Source organism: Suricata suricatta, chromosome 7 (assembly GCF_006229205.1).
Source record: "Suricata suricatta isolate VVHF042 chromosome 7, meerkat_22Aug2017_6uvM2_HiC, whole genome shotgun sequence".
Lineage (NCBI taxonomy): Eukaryota > Metazoa > Chordata > Mammalia > Carnivora > Herpestidae > Suricata > Suricata suricatta.
The window spans coordinates 63,452,534-63,475,617 of NC_043706.1; the positions used below are offsets into that span (position 1 = coordinate 63,452,534).

Genomic DNA, 23,084 nt, shown 5'->3' on the forward strand with positions numbered 1-23,084 from the left:
ACACATGTAGCATAGGAACAAATAAACTATGTGATGAAGTCTGATTCCTATCCCCAAATCTCCCCACACCCCATAGGAGACATTTACTAATATGAAGTCTAGAAGAAAAGAGATGTTAGTATCATAAAAAGGTGCAGTTCCTTCTCTCAACAGTCATCTTCCTAAGATCTGGCCTTTTTTTCAACTTTTCATTTTGAAATAACTTTAGACTTACTTAGAAATTGCAAAAATAACACAGAGTTCCCATGTCTCCATGTGCCCTTTACCCAGCTTTCCCCAGTGATAACATCTTACGTAGATAGAGTGCAATGATCAAAACCAGGAAGTTGGTGTTGATATATATTATGAACTAAACTGCAGGCCTATGCTTATTTACCAATAATACTCTTGAGATCTATCCAAATCACTGTGTGTATCAATAGTTCGTTTCCTTTTCTTGTTGAATGGTATTCCATATGGGTGTACCACATTTTGTCCATTTTCCTGTTAAAGATCATTTGGATTGTTTGTAGATTTGGGCTATTATAAATAAAGCTGCTATAAATGTTCGTGTAGAAGTTTTTGTATAAACGTGAGTTTTTATTTCTTTAGGGTAAGCACCCAGAAGTAGGATTACAGGGTCATATGGTAAGTGTATGTTAAACTTTATCAGGAACATCCAAACTGTTTTCTAGAGGATAGCCGTTTCTTTTAAAATACAGAAATGCCTAGGCTGTTTCATGGCAGTAAATTACATCGAGGCTAACTTCAATGACATTTTTTATTTTCATAGGAAATGTATGTTTCTGCTCTCTCTTTTTCTATAAAAATTATTTTTAATAAGCAGAAGTTTCTGATATTCATATTTAACCACTTGGATCAAGAAGCAAGTGAAAATAGAGCCTATTAAAGAAGAGTTATTCATGCTCTGGCAAATGAATATAAATTTGATGTTTACATAGAGGAAGTGTTGAGAGAGCAGTTAATGTAAAACTCCAATGCTGTACAGATTCCTAAAGCACCATTATTTAAATCTACCTGTATGCTACAGAAAGTCCATATCCAAGTAAACATTATTGAGACCAATAATAACGATGTTTGTCTGCTGAAGGATGCACATAATCACAGGACAGCCTCGAAGGATGACTCCCACAGAATAAAATGTTTAGAATTGCCACCAACGCCCAATGGTGCTTTATAGGAAGTTGGAGCCCTTACTCATGGTCCTAAGGTGATGTAAAAACAGGTCATTTGCCCTCCCTAATCTCAAACCTTTCAAAAATCCTCCTGTTCTTAAAACTATTCTCTAAGACTCTACTTTTCTTCCAAAACCCTGCTTAATGTCACCCAGTGGATCTTCCATCATAAACAGAAAAGTCAAAAGTTAGTAACAACCCCATATGGCCAAATTCATGAATTTCACTGTTATCCTCACTCTGGTCAGAAGCAATGTTGGAACAACTAATTACTCATTGGGAAAAAGTTCAGGTTGGATCTATATTTATCTCATCATATATCAAGATAACCTACAAATAAATCAATGGTTTAAATTAAATAAGACCCAAAAATACAGGATGCAGAAATGGGTAAATTCTCTTGTGACATTGAAACTAAGAAAGCTTTTCTAACTATAACTAAAAATAAAGAAGCCATAGAGCCACCTGGGTGGCTCAGTTGGTTAAGTGTCCAACCTTCAGCTCAGGTCATGATCTCATGGTTCCTGAGTTCTGCCCCACGTCAGGCTCTGTGCTTAAAGCTTGGAGCCTGCAGTCTGCTTCAGATTCTGTGTCTCCCTCTCTCTTCCCCCTCCCCACTCATGCTGTCTCTCTCTTCCTCCCTCCCTCTCTCTTCTCTTCCAAAAATAAATAAGCATTTAAAAAATATTTTTAAATAAAGAAGCCATAGAAGAAAATATTGATAAATTTAAGCTACATAAAAATTAATAATTGATAAAATTAGGCCACATAAGATCAAAGAATACTGCATGATAAGACAAAAGAAAACAAACAACAAGCAAAATCAAAAGACAATGTGGGAAAATATTTTCAAATTCTATGAGAGACAGTTAATAATCCTAAACTGTAAAGGACCTACTGAAATCCAGAAGAAAAACTCAACAGCCTAGTAGAAAATAAAAGAAAGGAAGTGAACATGAACAGATACTTCACAGAAAAATACATACATATATGACTTCTAAACATGTTCAATCTTCCTCCTAACCTGTCAGATTAGAAAAAATCCAAACTCTGCCCACAATCTTTTTTAGTTAGACTATAAGTAAACAGTCCCTGATACTCCACAGGAGTGGAGCACTCTTATGGAAGAGTCTCAGTACCTACTAAAATTACATAACACTTACTCTGTGACCCAGGAGTTCTACTTCCTAATAGTTCCAACAATGTATAGGAAGTGTTCACTATAGCTGAATAAACTAAGTGCAATAAGGAAATCTTTCTATATTGCTATAGAAGGATCCAAGATACATTAAGGGAAAACAATATATATTGTAATATAGTATATAGGGTATGTAACTTTTGTGTAAAAACAAAGGGTCTATATTCATATTGCTTTTATCTGTATAAAGCGACATTGGAAGAATGAATAGGAACAAAGTGAATGGGGCTGGGGTGGGGGAAATAGATTTGTCGTCATTTACTTCTCTTTTGGTTTTCAAGCTTTACTTAAATATCAGTTAGTTAACATACAGCATGACATTGTTCTCAGGTGTACAATATAGTCCTTCCACACTTCCACAAAACACCCAGTGCTTCTCACAAGTGCATCCTTAATCTCATCCCCTATTTCCACCCCCCCCCATCTCCCCTCTGGTGACCATTAGTTTGTTCTCAATAGCCAAGAGTTTGTTTCTTGGCTTTCCTCTTTTTTTCATTTCTTTGTATCATTTTGATACTTAAACCATATACATATATTAACTGTTCAAAACTAAATAAAAAGAACAGTTGCCCACACACAGTAAGCACAGTGTAAATGTTTACTGTTATTATCATTACACAGCAATATTAGGTGGGGTCAGTAGGTTCATATGTACCATCGTGCAAAATCTCACACCCCCTCAAAACACTTTTATCATTGGGAAGAAAGACAATGCCAAAGATAACTTTCCATAGGATTTTCACATGAGTGCCCACAATCCTAGACTGAAATAAAACAACGTTGCATTTTTCACTCTCTTAACAAAGCCCTGTTCTCAAAGGTGATCTGTGATTTGCTTTCATTTGCTCTCCAATAATTTTTTAATCTTAAGCTTGGAATTTTAGTTGTATCTTCTCAAAAAGATTGCCCAAGAAGATTAAATAAGTAATGCATGCAAAATACTTAGCTAAGTGACTGGCACATAATAAATAATCAACTGTTAGGGATAGTAAACTGAATCATAATAGTTATGGATTCATTGTATGCTCATCAATCCTAGAATTGATAAACATACTCAGAAAAAAATATCAACTTGGTAATAACTTGGTAAACAACTTCTTTGTTTTTGTTGATTGTTTTTTTCTCAAATTATCTTCCTCAATACTAAATTTTTAGGGGTTGAGAGTCTATGTATCTTAAACAAGAATAAATTTTATTGTAAAAGAGGAGGGGAAGAAACACCAGGAACTTTTTAGTCTAGAGCTCTGGAGTGTGATTATTGCAGAATTGGTAGTGTTATGGCACCTTAAAGATGTTGGGTTAATAAGGCAGAGTTGGTAGCTTTGTTTTTGACTGGTTATTAATTATGGTTTAACCTGTGTTGACCCTGGAGGGCTTCTGGCCACCTAACTAGGCTCTTTATATTTCTCCTATCATAACATCCATCACCCAAGACTGTAGTCTCTCCATTCAGTGTCCTCTATGCCCAGTGTCCTTTCACCCCTGTGTGGACGAAAGGTGTCTGTCTTGACCAGCTCCATCCATGCCCTTTATTATTATATACTCAGATTCCAGCAGTTTCTGGCTACAATAAATGTGTATTGAGTAAGTAAAAAATTCAAAAACTCGACAGCTAGTATTCACATGCAGAACTTCAAACTCCATTGTTCCCATATTTACACTGTAAATATATATATGTGAAAAAATAAAGAAAAAATATGTGGCAGTTATCTAAACAATGAAAGATAGAAAATAACACCTTTGCCCAGTTATCAGGAGTTTTCAGAAGAATAATTATTGCCTGTATTTTTTTGTCTAATTGCTTCAGTTCCCTACTTTAACTTGGTCACATGAATGTGATGACATTTTTAAATAAAATGCTTATTTTGCCTCCTTATAATTGTAGGCTCCTTTATAGACGGCTCTTCTATTCCCATGCTTCCTTTTTCTCATTATTTTTACTCCTGCCTTTTGCAAAAATGTTTTAAATATTTTATTTTAGCCCCTATCACAGACTCTGAATCTGTGTTCAGAATTTGAAGATTAAAGTACTGTTGCTAATCCTCAGGACATTTGCCATCTTGTGACTTAGGAATCCATCTCTTATCAGGTTTCTGTGGTTTTTCTGGTGTATTTACCAATCATAATGTCCAAATGTGCACCTCTGAAACTGAAGTTTTCTTGATACTTCCCCATATTTGGTTTGTGGGGAAATGTCTGGCTCCTGACTGGTATTGACCTCTGTTAGGTCTTCTCCGGCCTCTCTATAAAGGATTCCTAGGTTGTATCACCACGTTTTCATTAACCTTGTTTTTTGTTCTCTTTTCAAAAAGCTCATGACAGTACGAAAGAAATTGATAATGAAAAGAGAGGCCAAAGTAGGATTTTTTTCTCATAATATTACGATTTGTCATGAGACAGTATGTTTCAGTCTGAGCTCAGCTTCCAGAGTCGGTTGCCAAGAATTCTAGTCCTGTCTATGGAAGTAACATCGTATTACGTTACACAAGCCCCTCTGGGACAGCATTTCTTTCCTTTAAAACTGCCACATGCTACGTAAGGTTCCCAAACAGTAACACATAAAATCAAATGTGAAACTTTAAAGTTCTTAAAACTGCCCTTTACTGCCAATGAGGGCAAATTTGGCAAGAATTTTATAATTAAAGATGAAACTTAGATGTGTAATTAAACAAGATCTATTTGGTTAAATAGATCTTGTTTAAAAATACAGATAGATGGATATGATAGATCTGCACATGGCACCGAGTGTAATGAGTGCCAAGTATCTATTTGTGGCATGTGTTTCTCAAATTCACTCCTTTAAACGACTATCTTTTCATTCTTCACAGAAGGAAAAGTCCATTTTCACACCCCAGTGTTTATCCCCAAGGATTATCCAGAAGCCTAAACTTTATCCATTTCTTATTTCTAAAAATAAGAGATTGTGTATTGAAAAAGATTAAGAAAGCCAGGTGTACCAGCTAATTCTCAATTTCCCCAGATAATACTTAGAATGAATTGCCATCCATAGGTGTTCTTTGCTTAGTGACATTTTAGCTGAAATGGCATCTCCATCTACAAAATCCAAATAGCACAGTCTATGCGAAGAACTTCCTGAAGATATCCTTTCAAAAACTTTAGTAGTAGGTGATGATTAATCATAACCTGCATGTCATCCTACATAGTATCAAGTTTCTTGAGGAAAGATTACCTATCCCAATACTAACTATAACCAGCTGCGAAGGTTTCAGAGAACCAGTATCGTTCAACTGCTTAGAGTAAGTGGAAAACATTGTAAGTCTGGAATTTTGTTTTTACTCTGTAATTTAAATCTGTAATGGCAGTTTGACTGATGTATAAACATTCAGGTTTAACGCTGAATGAGATATCTAAGCATTGGATTTCATCATAGGATGTTAGGGGATTTCCAGTAAAACTTTCGACTTTGATCATTCACTGGTAAGAATCTAAATCTTTTTTTAGACCTGTAGTCAAATACTGGTATGGGGCTCTGCTGAATTGAAACTGACTGCAGAACCATTTGGTATATATGAAAATAGGTGCTAGGGGAACGTTTTAGACATCTGAGGGTGTCAGTGTGGGAAATTGCTGCTTCTAAAAGCCTTTATTGTGCTCTCTGTATCAAGACACATAATATAAAGCCATCATGTCATTGCCCTTAAATGTTCTGAACGTGAAATAACGTGACTTTTCATCTTTTGATGTACTGAGGACTGATGGGATTAGACCTAGGTAATTTACTCAAGATACTACGGTGCGCCTTAAATAGGATGTGTGTGCCTCCTACTCATTACAGTGATTGTCAGAGGACAAATGCTTCTTTCCTGTTTTATAAATACAGAAACACAGCTTACTTACATCCCCCAATGTGTACCCCACATCTGAAATTAAATGTGATAGTACTCTGAAGCAATAGTTACGGTATATTACTATTATTGGAGATTAGTCCTGCAGCATAAAACACATGTGCGTGCACTCATGCATGCGTGCATGCACACACACACACACACACACACACACACACACACACCTATTGCCTGACTCTGCAGCTCTAATCTCTCCCTCAACTCCACCCACTGTCTACCAGATGTCTAGAGGACATCTCAAAATTAACAAGGTCAAAACTGAACTGTTGGTTCCACCCCTCAAATGGCCCTCCTTTCTGCTTCCCCACCCCCCAACTGCAGTATCCCCTCATCTCAGTAAATAGCACTTCATTCATCCAGTCCCTCGGACCAAAAACCCAGAAGTCACCCACAGCTTCCCCTCTTTGTGTCACAACCCACAATCAATACGTCAGCAAGTCTTGACATCCCAGACTTCACAACATGTCCTACATCCAGCTCCTTCTCAGCTCCTCCTCACTTTAACCTTGCTCCTCGCTTTACCCTAGCATCTAGTGGCTTATTAACTGGCCTGACTTCCACTATTGCCATCCAGCCCCATCTTGATCTGTTTCCCACAGGCAACCAAAGTAGTCTTGTAAAATACAAATCTGGTCCTGCACACTTCTGCCCCCAAACCCATCACACCTCTAAGAGTATCTAAAGGTCTTACCACAGTCACCATGATCTGGCCAATGCTCACTCTCCCCCTTCCTCACTCCACTCAAACTAAGTTGACCGTCTTACCTCCCCTTGGACACATGGACCATGCTTTTGCCTGAAGATCTTTATATTTTCTGCCTGGACTACCTCCTCCTAAATATGGTCATGGTCAGCCCTTCACTTCTCTAGATCTGGGTTCAACTGCCTTCTCCTCAGAGAAGTCTTCTCTAACCATCCCACCCGACACAGCACTCCCTGCTCCCCTGTGACTCCTCCCCTTGCCGCGTTTATTATTTCTCAAGAGCTTTGTCATCTACCCGGTATTGAATTCCGTACTTATTTATTGGTTTATGTCAGCCTACCCCAATAGAACATAAGTGCCTCCAGGGCAGCCAAGTTTTCTGCCCAGAAGACATTGAGCATGTTTCATAGTGGACATGCAATAAAAATTCTTTGCTGAATAAACCAGTGGTTGGATAAATGAATTGCCTTAACATTCAATCTGAGAAAAAAAATCATTTCCAAAATAGTCCTACTGATGCATCATCATCCAACCATTTAATGTCTCACCAAGAATGCACCACTTTGATTATAGAAACTTGGAGTTAGAAAGTATCCTTGCTGCTTTCCACTTCAGTGCATCTCATTTTGAAGATACGGAAGCCAGACCCAAGAAATAAGTGGTGACAAAGCTAGTAAAGGGCAAAACTGATCATTAAGCCAGGTATAGTTCAGTGTTCTTTATGCTTTCACACTTTGTTCCACATGTCTCTGTTCCTTTTGAGAGGTTAGAATGTTGTGTACACAGGCAAATATAATGAAACTACAAATTTTTAATTCCTCCTTGTCTTGCTGCTCTATTGGCAATAAAGCATCTGGCACATGATATACATGGGACACTAAAAAATGACAAACTCATGCAGAAATGGTCCCACATAGACAGGACAGACTGGCCATTCTGTTATATTCTGCTATTGCGTTGGGGAAAGTTGAAATATAAAAATCTATTTATTATAAGTTTGGGCTAAAGTTATCTGAATGCTAACTGTTTGCAAGTCATTATATTCTCCATTTTTAATAACACTTTACTTCTTGGAGTGTCACATTTAAACCTTGGTTGACTGCCTACATCGCTGTTTACTGGTTTCCGACTAGAGAAAAGGTATTAAAAGAAAAGAATGGAATAAAATGTCAGCAGTTTATAATAAGACAGATATGGGTTTGATTGCTGGCTTCATTTACTAGCTAAATGATCTTGGATAAGATTCTTGAACCTTTGTAGTATCAATTTTGTTCTATAAAAGTATGTATGTGTATATAAAATAAGTTTCTTAAAGTAATGTGTGGTCAGGCACATTAAGGCAGACTAAGAATTTTATGTATTTTATCTCATTTAATCCTCATAACAGCCCTGTGAGCAAAGTGGTTCTAGTCCTTATTTACAAGTATGGACTCTAAGATTTAGCAAGATTAATAAGCCTGAGTTTAAACAGCTAGGAAAGGACAGAAGTAAAAATATTTAGGATCCCTCACACAAAGTCCATGCTTACCACTTCTGTACTTCCTTGGAGGGCCATTATGGAGAAGGGTTGAAATAGCCTGTACACATAGCCCCACACATCAAAGACAGTCAGTAATTGTTGCCCTTCTCCCCACTTCTTTCCTGCCCTGACTAGATAAGTTACCTGTGCTAACCTTCCTGGGCCACAGCTGCTTATTTTTATAAAAAAAACTTTTTTAATGTTTAATTATTTTTTAGAGAGAGAGAGAGAAGGAGACAGAGCATGACAGTAGGAGAGGCAGAGAGAGAGAGGAAGACACAGAATCTCAAGCAGGCTCCAGGCTCTGAGCTGTCAGCACAGAGCCCATCGATGGACTTGAGCCCACTAACTGTGAGATCATGACCTGAGCTGAAGTCAGACACTTAACCTGTTGAGCCACCCAGGAACCCCACCATAGCTTCTTATTTTAAATAAATAATAATTCTTCTTTTTCTCATTACAAAAGCAATGCATGCTTGTTATAGATTAATTGGGAAAAAACGGGATATGTATAAAGAAACTAAATTTTATACATAGTCCTACCACCCCAAAATAATCCCTGTTAGCATGCAGGTATTGGTACTTACAGTATTTATTTTTTATATGTACTATAAGAGCACATAATCCTTTGAAGGCAAAATTGGAATCATCTGTGTATCCTATGAAATCAATTCTTTACATAATGATATATTGGAAGTGACATTTCCTTTATTTTTCATGTTTATTTTTGAGAGAATGAGAGAGAGAGAGCAGTGTAGGGGAAGAGAAAGAGGTAGACATAGAATCCAAAGCAGGCTCCAGGCTCCAAGCTGTCAGCACAGAGCCTGATGGGAGGCTCGGACTCACAAATCACAAGATCATGACCTGAGCTAAAGTCAGATGCTCAACCGACTGAGCCACCCAGGTGCCCCTACAGGAGACATTTTCTTATTTTATCAGCATTCTTCTAAACCATGAATCTTGCAGCGCCTGGGTGGCTCAGGTGGTTAAGTATCTGACTGGATTTAGGCTCAGGTCACGATCTCACAGTTGGTGAGTTTGAGCCTGGCATTGGGCTCTGCACTGATAGCAGAGAGCTTGTTTGGGATTTTGTCTCCCTCTTTCTCTGCCCCTCCCTCACTCATGCTCTTTAAATAAATAAATAAATAAATAAATAAATAAATAAATAAGCGTTAAAATATGATATCTTGTGATTACATAGTTATCCATGTAATACTACTACTAATAATAAATTAGATAAAATTCATTGTGCATTAGCACTGTACTAAGATCTTTCAGATGCATTAACTTATTTAGTTCTTACAACAACTCTGTGAAATAGGTAATTTTGTGATTCTCATTTTGCAGATAAAGAGATGGAGACAGAGAGTTCAGTAACCTCATCCAGGTAACCCAGTTGATAAGAGGCAGAGCCAGGGCTGGAACTCAGGCAGAGGAGCTCCACAGTGCTTGGTCTGGAATACCTAGACCACATTATTTTTTATTAATCCATTTTTATTGGAAATTTAGATTGTATCACATTTTTACATTATTTTTTATTTTTTAACGTTTATTTTTGAGAGAGAGAGAAACAGAACATGAGCAGAGCAGGGGCAGAGAGAGAGGGAGACACAGAATCGGAAGCAGGCTCCAGGCTCTGAGCTGTCCACACAGAGCCCAATGCAGGGCTCAAACCCACAAACCATGAGATCATGACCGGAGCCAAAGTTGAATGCTTAACCAACTGAGGCACCCACGACTCCCCTAATTTTTACGTTATTAATAATAGTATAACAAGCATTCTTGTGCAAAGCTTTGTTGACAACCACAACTTTTTCATTAGGTTACATTTCTAGAAGTAAAATTGCTGAAATAACACATTTAGGGTAGTTAATACTTGGGGCAAAAATGCCAAAATTCTCCCTCCACTTAGACCATTATATTCTTGCACAAATTTTTATGAAAACACTTTTCCTCTTCCTCTTTGCCAATATTGACTATTCATTTTTAAACATTTGTCAGTTTGATAGATTAAAATGGTACTTGCTACCCCTATTAAGAATATTAATAATTTTTAATAAATTATTAAGAACTTTTTTCCATATATTTTTCATCATTTTTACTTCTTCCTAAGGTAAATTTGTATCTGTGCCTTCTGCCCAATTTTCTACGATCATGTTTTCTTATGAATGTATTTTTATATTTAAGGATATTAAGTATCTGTCCATCATCATGTATGCTACAAATATTTTTTTCTGGGTTTGTTTTTTGCCTTTCAATCTATGTGGGACTTTCTTTAAGCATATGGAATTTTTTACGTTCATATAGTTGTACCTCAGCTTCTCAACTGCAAAATGTTGGCTATTTAACCATATTGTTTCTAAGGCTCATGAAATAATAGAATGCTTTTCTATTTCTTTGCTTACTTTAAGCAAATAACTCATCAAATAATCACTCATCAAATAAGTATTGAACACCTCCACTATGGTAGGTACCAAACTAGGTTCTGATGTTACAAGGACATATAAGTGCTTCTGCATACCTTCTGTTTGTTAGGGTTACTGACTAGCAGATAAACAGACCACTGCTCTAATAGTAAACCTATGATAGAAGTACATGTAGGGCTCTGGGCACTAGTAGTGTGAAAGCAGGCTTCAGCAAGGGGCTTTCTACGTAGAGCAGCAGCATTTTGGAAAGCACTTTGTTGTTGTTGTTGTTGTTGTTGTTGTTGTTTTCATTAGTTTTTAATGTTTATTTATTTTTGAGAAAGACAGAGACAGAGACAGTGTGAGCAGAGGAATAGCAGAGAAAGGGACACACAGAATCCAAAGAAGGCTCTAGGCTCTGAGCTTTCATCACAGAGCCTGAGTGGGGCTCAAACCCACGAACCATAAGATCATGACCTGAGCCAAAGTCAGATGCTTAACCGACTAAGCCACCCAGGTGCCCCTGGAAAGCACTTTGAATGCTAGGCATCAGAATTTGATATTTATCCTAGGTATTGAAAAAAATTGTTTTGATCAGAGAAGTAATATAATCACTTTTACACTTTAATCTTGCTTTAGAATACAAAATAGTTTAGGGGCGACTGGGTGGCTCAGTCGGTTAAGCCTCCGACTTCGGCTCAGGTCAGATCTCACATTCGTGGGTTCGAGCCCCGCGTCAGGCTCTGGGCTGATGGCTAGCTCAGAGCCTGGAGCCTGCTTCCGGTTCTGTGTCTCCTTCTCTCTCTGCCCCTCCCCCTCTCACGCTCTGTCTCTCTCTGTATCAAAAATAAATAAAACATTAAAAAATTTTTAAAAAATAGTTTAAAGAAAGGAAAGATAACAGAGTGAAGACCAAGTCAGAGATTGTAGGGATGACCAGGAAAGAGGTAGCTTAGGCTTGCACTAGGGACAGGACGGGATAAATGGGAAGAAGAAAATAGAGGTGAGACATATTCTGGAAGCAGAATCAACAGAGCTAAACAACGCGGTGGACTGGAGCTAAGGGGGGCCAGAAAGAAGACGACATCAATCTATAAATGTAATGTGCAATCTGTATCAGAATCCTGAGGGGGGTTATAATTCATAAATTTATTCTAAAACTTACCTGGGAAATAAGTAGGTTTAGAATAACTGGTAATTTTTTTTAAAAAGGGTAACATTGAAGAGATCTTACACTAATGTCTACGGTCACACCGATGCAGGAATAGGCCATAAGAGAGGACAGAGGGGCACCCGGGTGGCTGTGTCTGCTAAGTGTCCAATTTCAGCTCAGGTCATGAACTCATGGTTGTGAGATCAAGTCCCACGTTCAGCCCCGAGCCTGGCTCCACACTCACACTCCACACTGCTTAGGATTTTCTCGCTTTCTGTCCCTCTATCCCTCTAGAAAAGAAAAAAAGAAAAAAGAGGCTAGAATCCAGAAACAGACCTCTCACTGAGTATATGGAAACATTTGAAAAGGGTAGATTTTTATGTAAGTAATATTGGAAAAATAGACTATCATATAGGATAAAAAGATTAGTTCTCTACATCACCACAGAGACAGACACACTCCATAGAAATTAAAGATTATTTAAGTTAGAGTAATGCTAGTTGTTATACAAATCCTCAAATTCCAGAAACTTCTCAAAATAAAAGTTTTCTGGCGGGCCTGGGTGGCTCAGTTGGTTAAGCATCTGACTTCAGCTCAGGTCATCATTTCATGGTTTGTGGGTTCAAGCCCTGCATTGACAGCTCAGAGCCTGGAGCCTGCTTTGAATTCTGTGTTTCCCTCTCTCTCTGTCCCTCCCCCATTCATGCTCTGTTTCTGTCTCAATAATAAATAAACATTAAAAATAAATAAACAAAATAAAAATTTACTTCTTCCTTGTGTAATTGTCTAATGAACATATTCGTTGGCTATGGGGTGTGGGGCGTGGGGTGAAGGCTCTGTTTCATTCTGTCACTCAGGAGCCCTGGCTGACAGCATGTGACTGCCTTTTTCAGCATGTGGCTCCTAAGGGCATCCTTGGAACCAGCACACCACTGGCAGAAAGGAAAAGAGCCAGGGCATAGGCTCCTGCTTCCCCTAAGCCTGGAAGTGACACACATCATTTCAACCCGCCTTCCATTAGCTAGACTTAGTCTCATCACCCCAACTAGAGGCGAGCAGACCTGGAACATGGTGTCCTTGGTTAGGCTGCCTCTTCCCAGGGATAGTCCTACACCTCGGAAGAGAAGCAGGAATCTGAGACAGACAGCTAGGTAACTTTGCCGCGAAGACCATCCTGAATACTAAAAGTCAATAAATATGTTAACTAAGTGAGCATCTAAATACACCAAAATAAAATCTAGGAAAACGTTTTTCTAATCTTGGGCAAAGTCTTTCTAGATGTCCTGACTTCTTTGACTTCTAAATAACATGAAGTCCAGAATCAGTAACCAAAAAAAAGTGATGTTTTTACCAATCATGTTGGCAAAGATTACAAATTTATAATATTCCATGTAATACCTAAAAATGCGAAGAACAAGATCTATCAGACAGTAAATTGTTACTGTTAGCTGTTACTATTACTGTTGTTATTTTATAGTTTTTAAGTTAATTTATTTATTTTGAGTGAGAGAGACAGAGAGAAAGAGCCAACAAACGCACTCAAGTAGGGGCAAGAGAGAGAGAGAGGTCGTGACCTGAGCCGAAGCCGGCGGCCAGACACTTACCAACCGAGCCGCCCAAGCAGCCTGTACTGTTGTCATTTTTATCACCGTTAGTTTGTATTAGCAAATAAACAGAAAAATAATAAACTTCATATGTTCTTGGTAACAATTGGTACTATCCTTTGGAGGTCATTTTGATATCAAATTTCAAAATGTGTCAACATTCAACCCAGCAATCCAATGTCTAGGAATTTATCCTTAACATACAAAAATATGTGTAAGGAACTGTATATTTCAGCATCATTTTAAGAGCAAAAATCAAAGTAACCTTTAATTCATTAATAATAATTGGCTAGTTAAATACATTTCTTTCCTACCTTACACTGCATATGCCTAGTGTTTTGATATTTTATAGCAGCTACTATTTTAATAATTTTAAAACATAGAGAACGATTTTACTTAATCATCCAAAGTTTAGCTTATAGTGAGACCACTAACAAGAGCTCAAGGGTTTTGAACAAAAAAGGTAGTGGGAGAGGAATATTGTATTTGTTGCACTTAAGTTTTTCCCAGAGATAGCAGATGAAATGAGTTTAAAGTGCAAGAAGGAAACTTATGTTCAGTATCAGGGGAAACTTTCTGAGACTCTGACATAATTTGCAAAAATTTAAAAAGCCTGAAGTCTCCAGACAGTTTTTAGGAGTCAAGATGTGCCCCTTTGGTAGTTTACCTCTACAGAATCTATACGTCCTTACATCTACTAATTTAAAAGTATTCAACCATGTTTTGTTCAATCCATAAGTTTCTGTTGTTCCAATAATGATTTTAAATTAAGCCAGGTGTAGTAAAATATACTTCTTAATAGATGCATTATGTCGTATCATTATGGCAACAGAATACACCCCGTCAAGCTCAGGTGTACAGTTGATCTTGCTTTTTTTTATTTTTTATTATAATTCCAGTTAGTACAGTGTTATGTGAGTTTTAAGTACACAATATAGTGATTCAACACTTCCATACATCACCTGGTGCTCGTTACAAGTACGCTCCTTAACCCTGTCCCCTATTTCACCCATCCCCCCACCACTCTCTCCTCTGGTAACCATCAGTTTGTTCTCTATAGTTAAGAGTCTGTTTTTTAGTTTATCTCTTTTTCCCCCCTTTGCTCATTTGTTTCATTTCTTGTTATATATATGAGTGGAATCGTGGTATTTATCTTTCTCTGACTGAATTATTTTGCTTAGCATTATACTCTCCATGCAGTTGATCTTGCTTTAACCCAATCTGTGAGTCCCTGTTAAGGTAGCCTTAGATACGAATCCACCTTATAATGAGGGATTTTTAGTATTTCAGTGACTAATCTCTTTTACACAAAGTCCAGGGTGATCAATTTATATTGATTTTGCTGGCAAAAAAAAAAATGGAGCAAAGTTCCAGTGGGGTTTAATAATATGCTCTTTTACAGTCCCTATGTGTCTTAAATACCATTACAGTATTTACTTCACTCAAATCTTTGCAGTCTCTTGAAATCTCAAGGATTCATCCATGAATCATTCTATGTGATTAGGAAAGTATGTGAACCTACTTCCTAGCACCTTATGAGCCTATGTTTCACATTTCTAATGGGCTGCTTGTAATCAATAACTATTTCTTCCCTACTTCCCAATTTGTTCGCATCTGTTTCCCTTGAGAGAGGTAGATTTTTAAGAGCTCAGGATTATATGCTTTTCCTTTTTCCATGCAATTTGGAGCTCCCCCTTGTTTATTAGCAGTTCTATTTCTTCCTCTAGTCCCATTTTCTCTTGATGTATCTATAAAAGTACCGTCTGTTTTTAGTATCGTTTCATTTCTGCACTCTGCTCTCCCCTGAATGCTTCAGGCGATAACAACTTACTCTTGCTTCAGTACCCACCTGCTTTCCCAGTGCGCCCCTTCTCCCCATCCCGCCCCTCCCACGTCACCCAGCATTTTCTTAATGGTGTCCCATAACTTTTAAGGGCACAATTTTGGTGTCAAGGAAGGGCCAGCTCAGCCACTTAGGATATTGGGCCATGGCTTGGTGACCACTGCAATTCTTGTAGTTCTTCATTTATAAAAAGGAGATGGTAATAATATTATCTACCTCATAGGAGGACTGAATAACGTAATGTACATCAGGGTTTCCCAACCTTGGGACTATTAACATTTAGGACTAGATCATTGTTTTTTTCTGGGGACTATTTGGACACTCTAGGATGTTCTGCAGAAATACTGACCTGTCCCTTTAGATGCCAATAGCAACCCCCTTCCCAATTATGACAATCAAATATGTCTCCAGAAGTTGCTAGATGTCCCCTGGGAGACAACACTGATGAATGTAATAAGTACTAAGGACCAGATAGATGGATGAATATTCGTTTCTAATGCAAGTACCTAACATAATATTTGACATTCAATTAACTGCTTAATGCATGAATGGATAAACAAATGAATATGAAGCCAATGAGCTTTGAAGTTTGTAGTTTCTACCTTATACTAAAATGTAACATCTTCACTTTAGACAAGGCTTTTCTATTTCAAAAACAACTTTAGATGATTAACTAGTTGCACAACTTAAGCTACTCTGCCCAATTTTTTCCTCTAGCCCTATTGAGATGTAATTGACATATAACAATGTGTAAGCTTAAGATATACAACCTTTTGATTTGATACACTTATATATTGCAAACTGATCATTAGCTAACAACTCCGTCACATCACATAGTTATCATTTTTTTTGCAGTGAAAACATTTAAGACATTCTCTCTTAGCAACTTTCAAGTATATAATACAGTATGATTGACTATAATCACCATGCTGTACATTAGATCCCCAGAACTTATACATCTAATAACTGGAGGTTTATAATCTTTGACCAGCATCTCCCTATTTGCCCCCCTCCTCTCCTGGTAATCACAATTCTGGTTTCTGTTTTTATGAGTTCACTTTTTTTAGATTCCACACATCAGTAATGTACAGTACTTGTCTTTCTCTGTCTGGCTTTTTTCAGTTAGCATAATACCCTTAAGGTCTATCTGTGTTGTTGCAAACATTAGGGTTCTCTTCTTTCTCACAGCTGAAAATTATTCCACTATCCCACTATTTTTAATTTTTTGAAGAACGTCCATACTGTTTTCCTTAATGAATATACAAATTTATATTCCCACCAACAGTGTCCAAGGGTTCCCTTTCCTTCACATTCTCACCAGAATTTGTTATCTCCTGTCTTTTTATAATTGTCATTCCAAGAGAGATGAAGTGACATCTCCCTGTAGTTTTGGTTTGCATTATCGCATGATTTTGTGATGTTGAACACCTTTTCATGTATCTGTTGGCCATTGTATGTTGTTTGGAATAATATCTCTTGTTTCCTTGCCCATTCTTTAATTGGATTAGTTTTTATTTTACAATTGAATTGTATGAGATATTTACATATTTTAAATATTAACTCCTTATCAGATATGTGATTTGCAAGTATTTTCTCCCATTAGGCACATTGCCTTTTCATTTTGTTGCTGGTTTCCTTTTCTGTACAGAAGCTTTCTGGTTTGATGTGGTCCCACTTACTTATTTTTGCTTTTGTTGTCTGTGTCTTGATGTCAAATCCAAAAAATCATTGTCAAGATCAGTGTCAAGGAGCTTACTCTCTACGTTTTCTTCTAGGACTTCTATGGTGTCAGCTATACTTAAATCTTTAATACATTTTTAGTTGATTTTTGTGTATGGCATAAGATAATGGTCCAGCGGCACCTGGATGGCTCAGCTGATTGAACATCCCACTTTGGCTCAGTTCGTGATCTCACATCTCGTGAGTTAGAGCCCCACATGCAGCCCTGTGCTGACAGCTCAGAGGTTAGAGCCTTCTTCGGATTCTATCTCCTTCTCTCTCTACGGCCTCCTTTTACCCCTCCCACTTGCACTCTTTCTCTTTCTCAAATATAAACAAGCATTAAAAATTTTTAATTAAAAAAAGATAGTGGTCCAGCTTCATTCTTTTGTATGTGGCTGTCCGATTTTCCCAACACCATTTATTGACAAGATTATCCATTCCCCACTGTGTATTTCTGGCTCCTTGTCATTAATTAATTGATCATGTATGTATGGGCTTATTTCCAGACATTCTATTCTGTTCTATTGTTCTGTGTGTCTATTTTTTTCCAATACCATACTGTTTTAATTATCATAAGTTTGTAATATAGTTTGAAATCAGGGAGCATGATGCTTCTAGCCTGTTTTTTTTCCCTCAAGATTGCTTTGGCTATTCAGTGTCTTTTGCCTTTCTATATGAATTTTAGAATTGTATGTTCTATTACTATGGAAAATGTCATTGGAATTTTGATAAAGATTGTATTGAACCTGTAAGTTGCTTTAGACAGTAGGGACATTTTAACAGTATTAATTCTTCTAATCCATGAGCATGGACTATCTTTTCATTTATTTGTATCTTTATCCATTTCTTTCATCAGTGTCTCATAGTTTTCACCAAACACATCTTTCACCTCCCTGGTTAAATTTGTTCCTAAGTATTGGGATGCGTGAATGACTCAGCTTGTTAAGCGTCCACCTATTGGTTTTGGCTCAATCATGATCTCATAGGTTCGATCCCTGCATCAGGCTCTGCTCTAGCACTATGGAGCCTGCTTGAGATTCTCTCTCTCCCTCTCTCTCTGCCTCTCCTCAACTCATGCTGTTTCTGCCTCTCTCAAAATAAATAAATAAATAAACTTTAAAAATTGATTCCTAATTATTTTATCTTGTTTGATGCTATTGTAAAGAGAATCTTTTTATATTTATCTTTCTCAAGACATCATTGTTAGTGTATAGAAACACAACTGATTTTTGTATATTATTTTGTGTGTTGCAACTTTACTTAATTCATTTATTATTCCAATAATCCTTTGGTGGAATCTTTAAGGTTTTATATGTATAATATCATGTCAACCGCAAATAGTGACAGTTTTACTTATTCCTTTCAAATTTGAATGACTTTTATTTATTTTACCTGCCTAACTGTTTTGGCTTGGACTTTTAATACTATGCTGAATCAAAGTAGCAAGAGCTGGCATTCTTATCTCATCCCTTACCTTAGAGAGAAAGCTTTTAATCATTGACTATGATGTTAACTGTGGGGTTGTTATATATGGCCTCTATAGCCACTTTGTTGAGAACTTTTATCATGAAAGTATGTCAGATTTTGTCAAAGGCTTTTTCTCTGCCTATTGAGATGATCATATGACTTTCACCCTTCATTTATTTAATGCAGTACATCACAGTGATTGATTTGCAGATGCTGTGCCATCCTTGCATCCTTGGAATAACTTGATGTGTGATCATGATTGTGATATGCTAAATTTGAAGCCTGATGCTTAGGCCATTGTTTTTAAAGTATGCATATAGAGCATCTTTTTATGTGTCTGTTGGCCATCTGTAGGTCTTCCTTGAAAAATATTCATGTCTTCTGCCCCTTTTTTAATTGGATTATTTGTTTTTTGGAGTGGTAAGTTTTATAAGTTCTTTATATATTTTGAATACCAACCCTTTATCAGATATGTCATTTGTAAATATCTTCTTCCTTTCTGTAGAGTGCCTTTTAGTTTTGTTGATTATTTCCTTCCCAATGCAAAAGCTTTTTATTTTGGTGAAGTCCTAATAAAACTATTTGCTTTTGTTTCCCTGCCTAAGGAGATATATATAGAAAGAAGTTAAAATGTCAGATGTCCGAGAAGTTACTGCCTGTGTTCTCCTCTAGGATTTTTATGGCTTTAGGTCTCTCATTTAGGTCTTTCATCCATTTTGAATTTGCTTTTGTTATGGTGTAAGGAAGTGGTCCAGTTTCATTCTTTTGCATTTTGCTGACTAGTTTTCCCAACACCATTTCATCAGGGAAATACAAATCAAAACAAAATGAGATATCACCCCATACCTGTCAGAATAGCTAAAATAAAAACACAAAAAACAATAAGTGTTGGTGAGGATGTAGAGATAAAGGAAGCTCATGTACTATTGGTAGGAATGCAAGCTGGTGCAGCCACTCTGGAAAACAGAATGGAGGTTCCTCAAAAAGTTAAAAATAGAACTAGCTTTTGATCCAGAAATTGTACTACTGGGTAATACAAGAACACTAATTCAGAGGGATACATGCATCCTTATGTTTATAGCAGCACTGTCTACTATGCCCAAATTGTGGAATTAGCCCAAATGTCCATTGACAGGAATAGATAAAGAAATGTGATATGATCAAAAATAAATTTAAAAAGAAAGAAAGAAAGAAATGTGGTATGAGAGAGAGAGAGAGAGAGAGAGAGAGAATGGACTAATACTCAGACATAAAAAGAATGAAATCTTGCCATTTGCAACAACATGGATGGAGCTACAGCATATTATGCTATGCAATATAAGTCCATTAGAGAGAAACAAATACCATATTATTTCACTCATATGTGCAATTTAAGAAACAAAGCCAACAGTCATAGAGGAAAAAAGAGGGAAGAAACTAAGACACAGGCTCTTTACTATAGAGAGCAAACTGATGATTACTGAAGGGGAGGTGGGCAAGGGAATGGGTAAAATAGGTGACAGGAATTAAAGAGTGCACATGAACAATGGATGATGTATGGAAGTGTTGAATCACTATTGTATACACCTGTTAACTAACTGGAATTTAAATAAAAACTTTTTTAAGTATGCAAATAAAATCCTTTTGGAGAACGCCTGAGATATGGGTATTTCTGCCTGTTCCTTCTGTACTGAGTTTGTTTGCTATAGTTTTGTCAATCCCATGAGTGCAATCCCCACTGGCTTTCTGAGCAAGGGGTTTGGGAGGCCTGTCCCTCAAGTGCGAGTCTTAAAAGTTAGGAGGCTAAAGGTGGGATCCAAACCCCAGCCTCTCAGTGAGATACTGGGAGTTAGGAGTTACCTCCCGTTTGGCACTGTGCCAGGAGTGACGTCTATGGCAAGATTGTGTCTCATCAGCCTTTCCTACCCATTTCTATGTGAGTATTTTCTTTTATTTGCCAAATGTGTGGGACTCCCTCAGCTAGTTTCTGGATTTTCTTCAGAGGGAATTACTCCATGTGCAACTGTTTACTCAGTGTGTCTATGTGGGGAAGGGAGTTCGGGAGCTTCCTATGTCACGGTCTTTAGAAACTGCCCGCACCTCTTTGCACTAAGCATGGAGACTGCTTAAAATCCTCTCTCTCCCCCTCCATCTGCCGCTCTCCCCCTCCATCTGTCCCTCTCCCCTGCTCATGCTTTCTCTCTCAAATAAAAAAAATTTTTTTAATTAAAAACAAATAACATAACTTTAAAAAAATACTGCCGCACCTAATTTTATAAAAAGGAAATATTGGGGCACCTGAGTGGCTCAGTCAGTTGAGTGTCTGATTCTTGGTTTCAGCTCAGGTGATGATCTCATGGTTTGTGGGTTTGAGCCCCATGTCTAGCTCACACTGACAGCACAAGGCCTGTTAGGATCCTCTCTCTGCCCCTCCCCAACTCATGCATGTGCTTGTGCTTTCTCTCTCAAAATAAATTTAAAAAAAGGAAATCTTAATGAGAGTTACAAACTTCAATGGAGGATAGCTATGAATCAGTATTTTGCATTAGACTTCAAGATGGAATACGCAAATGATCCCTTCATTAATTTAAGAGTATTTTAAGGGTACATGAGTGGCTCAGTCGGTTAAGCATTCAACTTTAGCTCAGGTCATAATCTCACAATTTGTGAGTTTGAGCCCTGCCTTGGGCTCTGTGCTGACGACAGCTCAGAGCCTGGAACCTGCTCCAGATTCTGTGTCTCCCTCTCTGCCCCTCCCCTGCTTGTGCTTTGTCTATCTCTCAAAAATAAACATTAAAAATTTTGTAAAGAGTATTTTAGATGATGATTCTAATTATTAAGACATTGATATGGTAAGAGCACAAAAATCAAGCTACTTTTAAGTGTCTGTTAACCTAAATTCATTCTATAAATATTTATTGAGGGCTTACTATGTTTCAGGCACTATTCTAGGTACTTGGACTACAGGTATCCAACAGTGTAGAACCTCCTATCTATGAAGTAATGGACTACAAAAATAATAAATACATACACAAAAATAAAAAGTAGTCATGACTTCTAAAATATTGGCCTGGGAAATATTTCTAGGTGGTACTGACAGCAAAATTCAGTGGAGGACTGTGATCCAGCCAGAAACATTGTTATAACTGCATTCATCATTTGCCATTTGGTCGCTCATCTATGATTTCATTTTACTGAACTCTGACTTTTCTCATCTGATCTGAATCACAATGAGGGTGTTAAATCACATCTATAGTTACCTTTGCATATTTTGTGACTTCAAACACTTAGATTATGATTCACTCTGCATAATTTTTTACATTGTCTCAAACCAGCAGTGTTGCTTTTACTTTGTCTAGGTTTTCTCTAATGAACTAACATAACTTCAGAGCTTCATACTTTTTGTCCTGTAGTCTAACAGCTCGATAGCTGATTCTTTTAAAACGAATACAGTATGTGCTTTTTGTGCCTCATTTTTCTCATCTGTACAATGGAATCTGTAGAGGACCTAACGAACAGAGTTATTATAAGGATGAAATAATGAACATTTATTAAACACATACACACACAGAACTAAAGAAAGTGCCAGGCACACAGGAAGTTTTAAGTGCTGTATTTTCAGCATTCCTAGCAGTCATTTACGTATTTCTCATATCTTGAATATTTTAACATAGTAAATGGGGTATTTTTCCTTTTTCTTTCCTTTGTACACTTAATAGGAAGCAGGATTACAATGAGAAATAACAGCAAATATGTATCTAACAGGGCCATATAAGAAATGTCTCTGTCTATAAATCATTTATCTCAGGAGGAAATCCCTCCAAATGATACAGACCAAGAGATGTTTATATACTTAATTCTTTTCTAAAGTTTTTTTCTGGGGCACCTGTTGGCTCAATTGGTTAGGCATCCAACTCTTGATTTCAGCTCAGGTCGTGATCTTGCGGTTCATGGGTTCGAGCTCCAAATCAGGCTCTGCACTGACAGTGAGGAGCCTGTTTGGGATTCTCTCTCCCTTTCTCTCTCTGCCTCTCCCCTGTGTGTTCTCTCTCTCTCTCTCTCTTCTCTGTCTCCCTCTCTCTCTTTCAAAATAAATAAATATTTTAAAAATAAATAAAGGGGTTTTCTGATTTCAAAAGTCATTTTCATTGGTATAAAATTCAATATTACAGAAATTAATAACTCTAAAAAGTCCTTTTCCCCACATAGTCACCCCGCTCTCTACCCCAAGGGAGAATTAATGATGATAATCTGTATATATTCTCACATGATTTTCCTAGTCATGTATCTTTTATTAAAATAAGATCACATTGTATATTCAGCTTTACAACTATCTTCCTACTTACTTAAAATATGTGTTTAGTGTGTCTGTCAGCACATTTGGTTCCTTCTCATTTCAAACCATGGCAGAGAACTGTAACTCAAGAAGGCGCTGTGGCCTCCTGTGTAC

General features: G+C 37.3%; 1 protein-coding gene across 1 annotated transcript in view; it reads left to right on the forward strand.

The window, feature by feature from the left end:
• KCNQ5 (potassium voltage-gated channel subfamily Q member 5) overlaps positions 1-23,084 on the forward strand; it is a 512,482-nt gene that overhangs the window by 381,864 nt on the left and 107,534 nt on the right. The window lies entirely within an intron of this gene.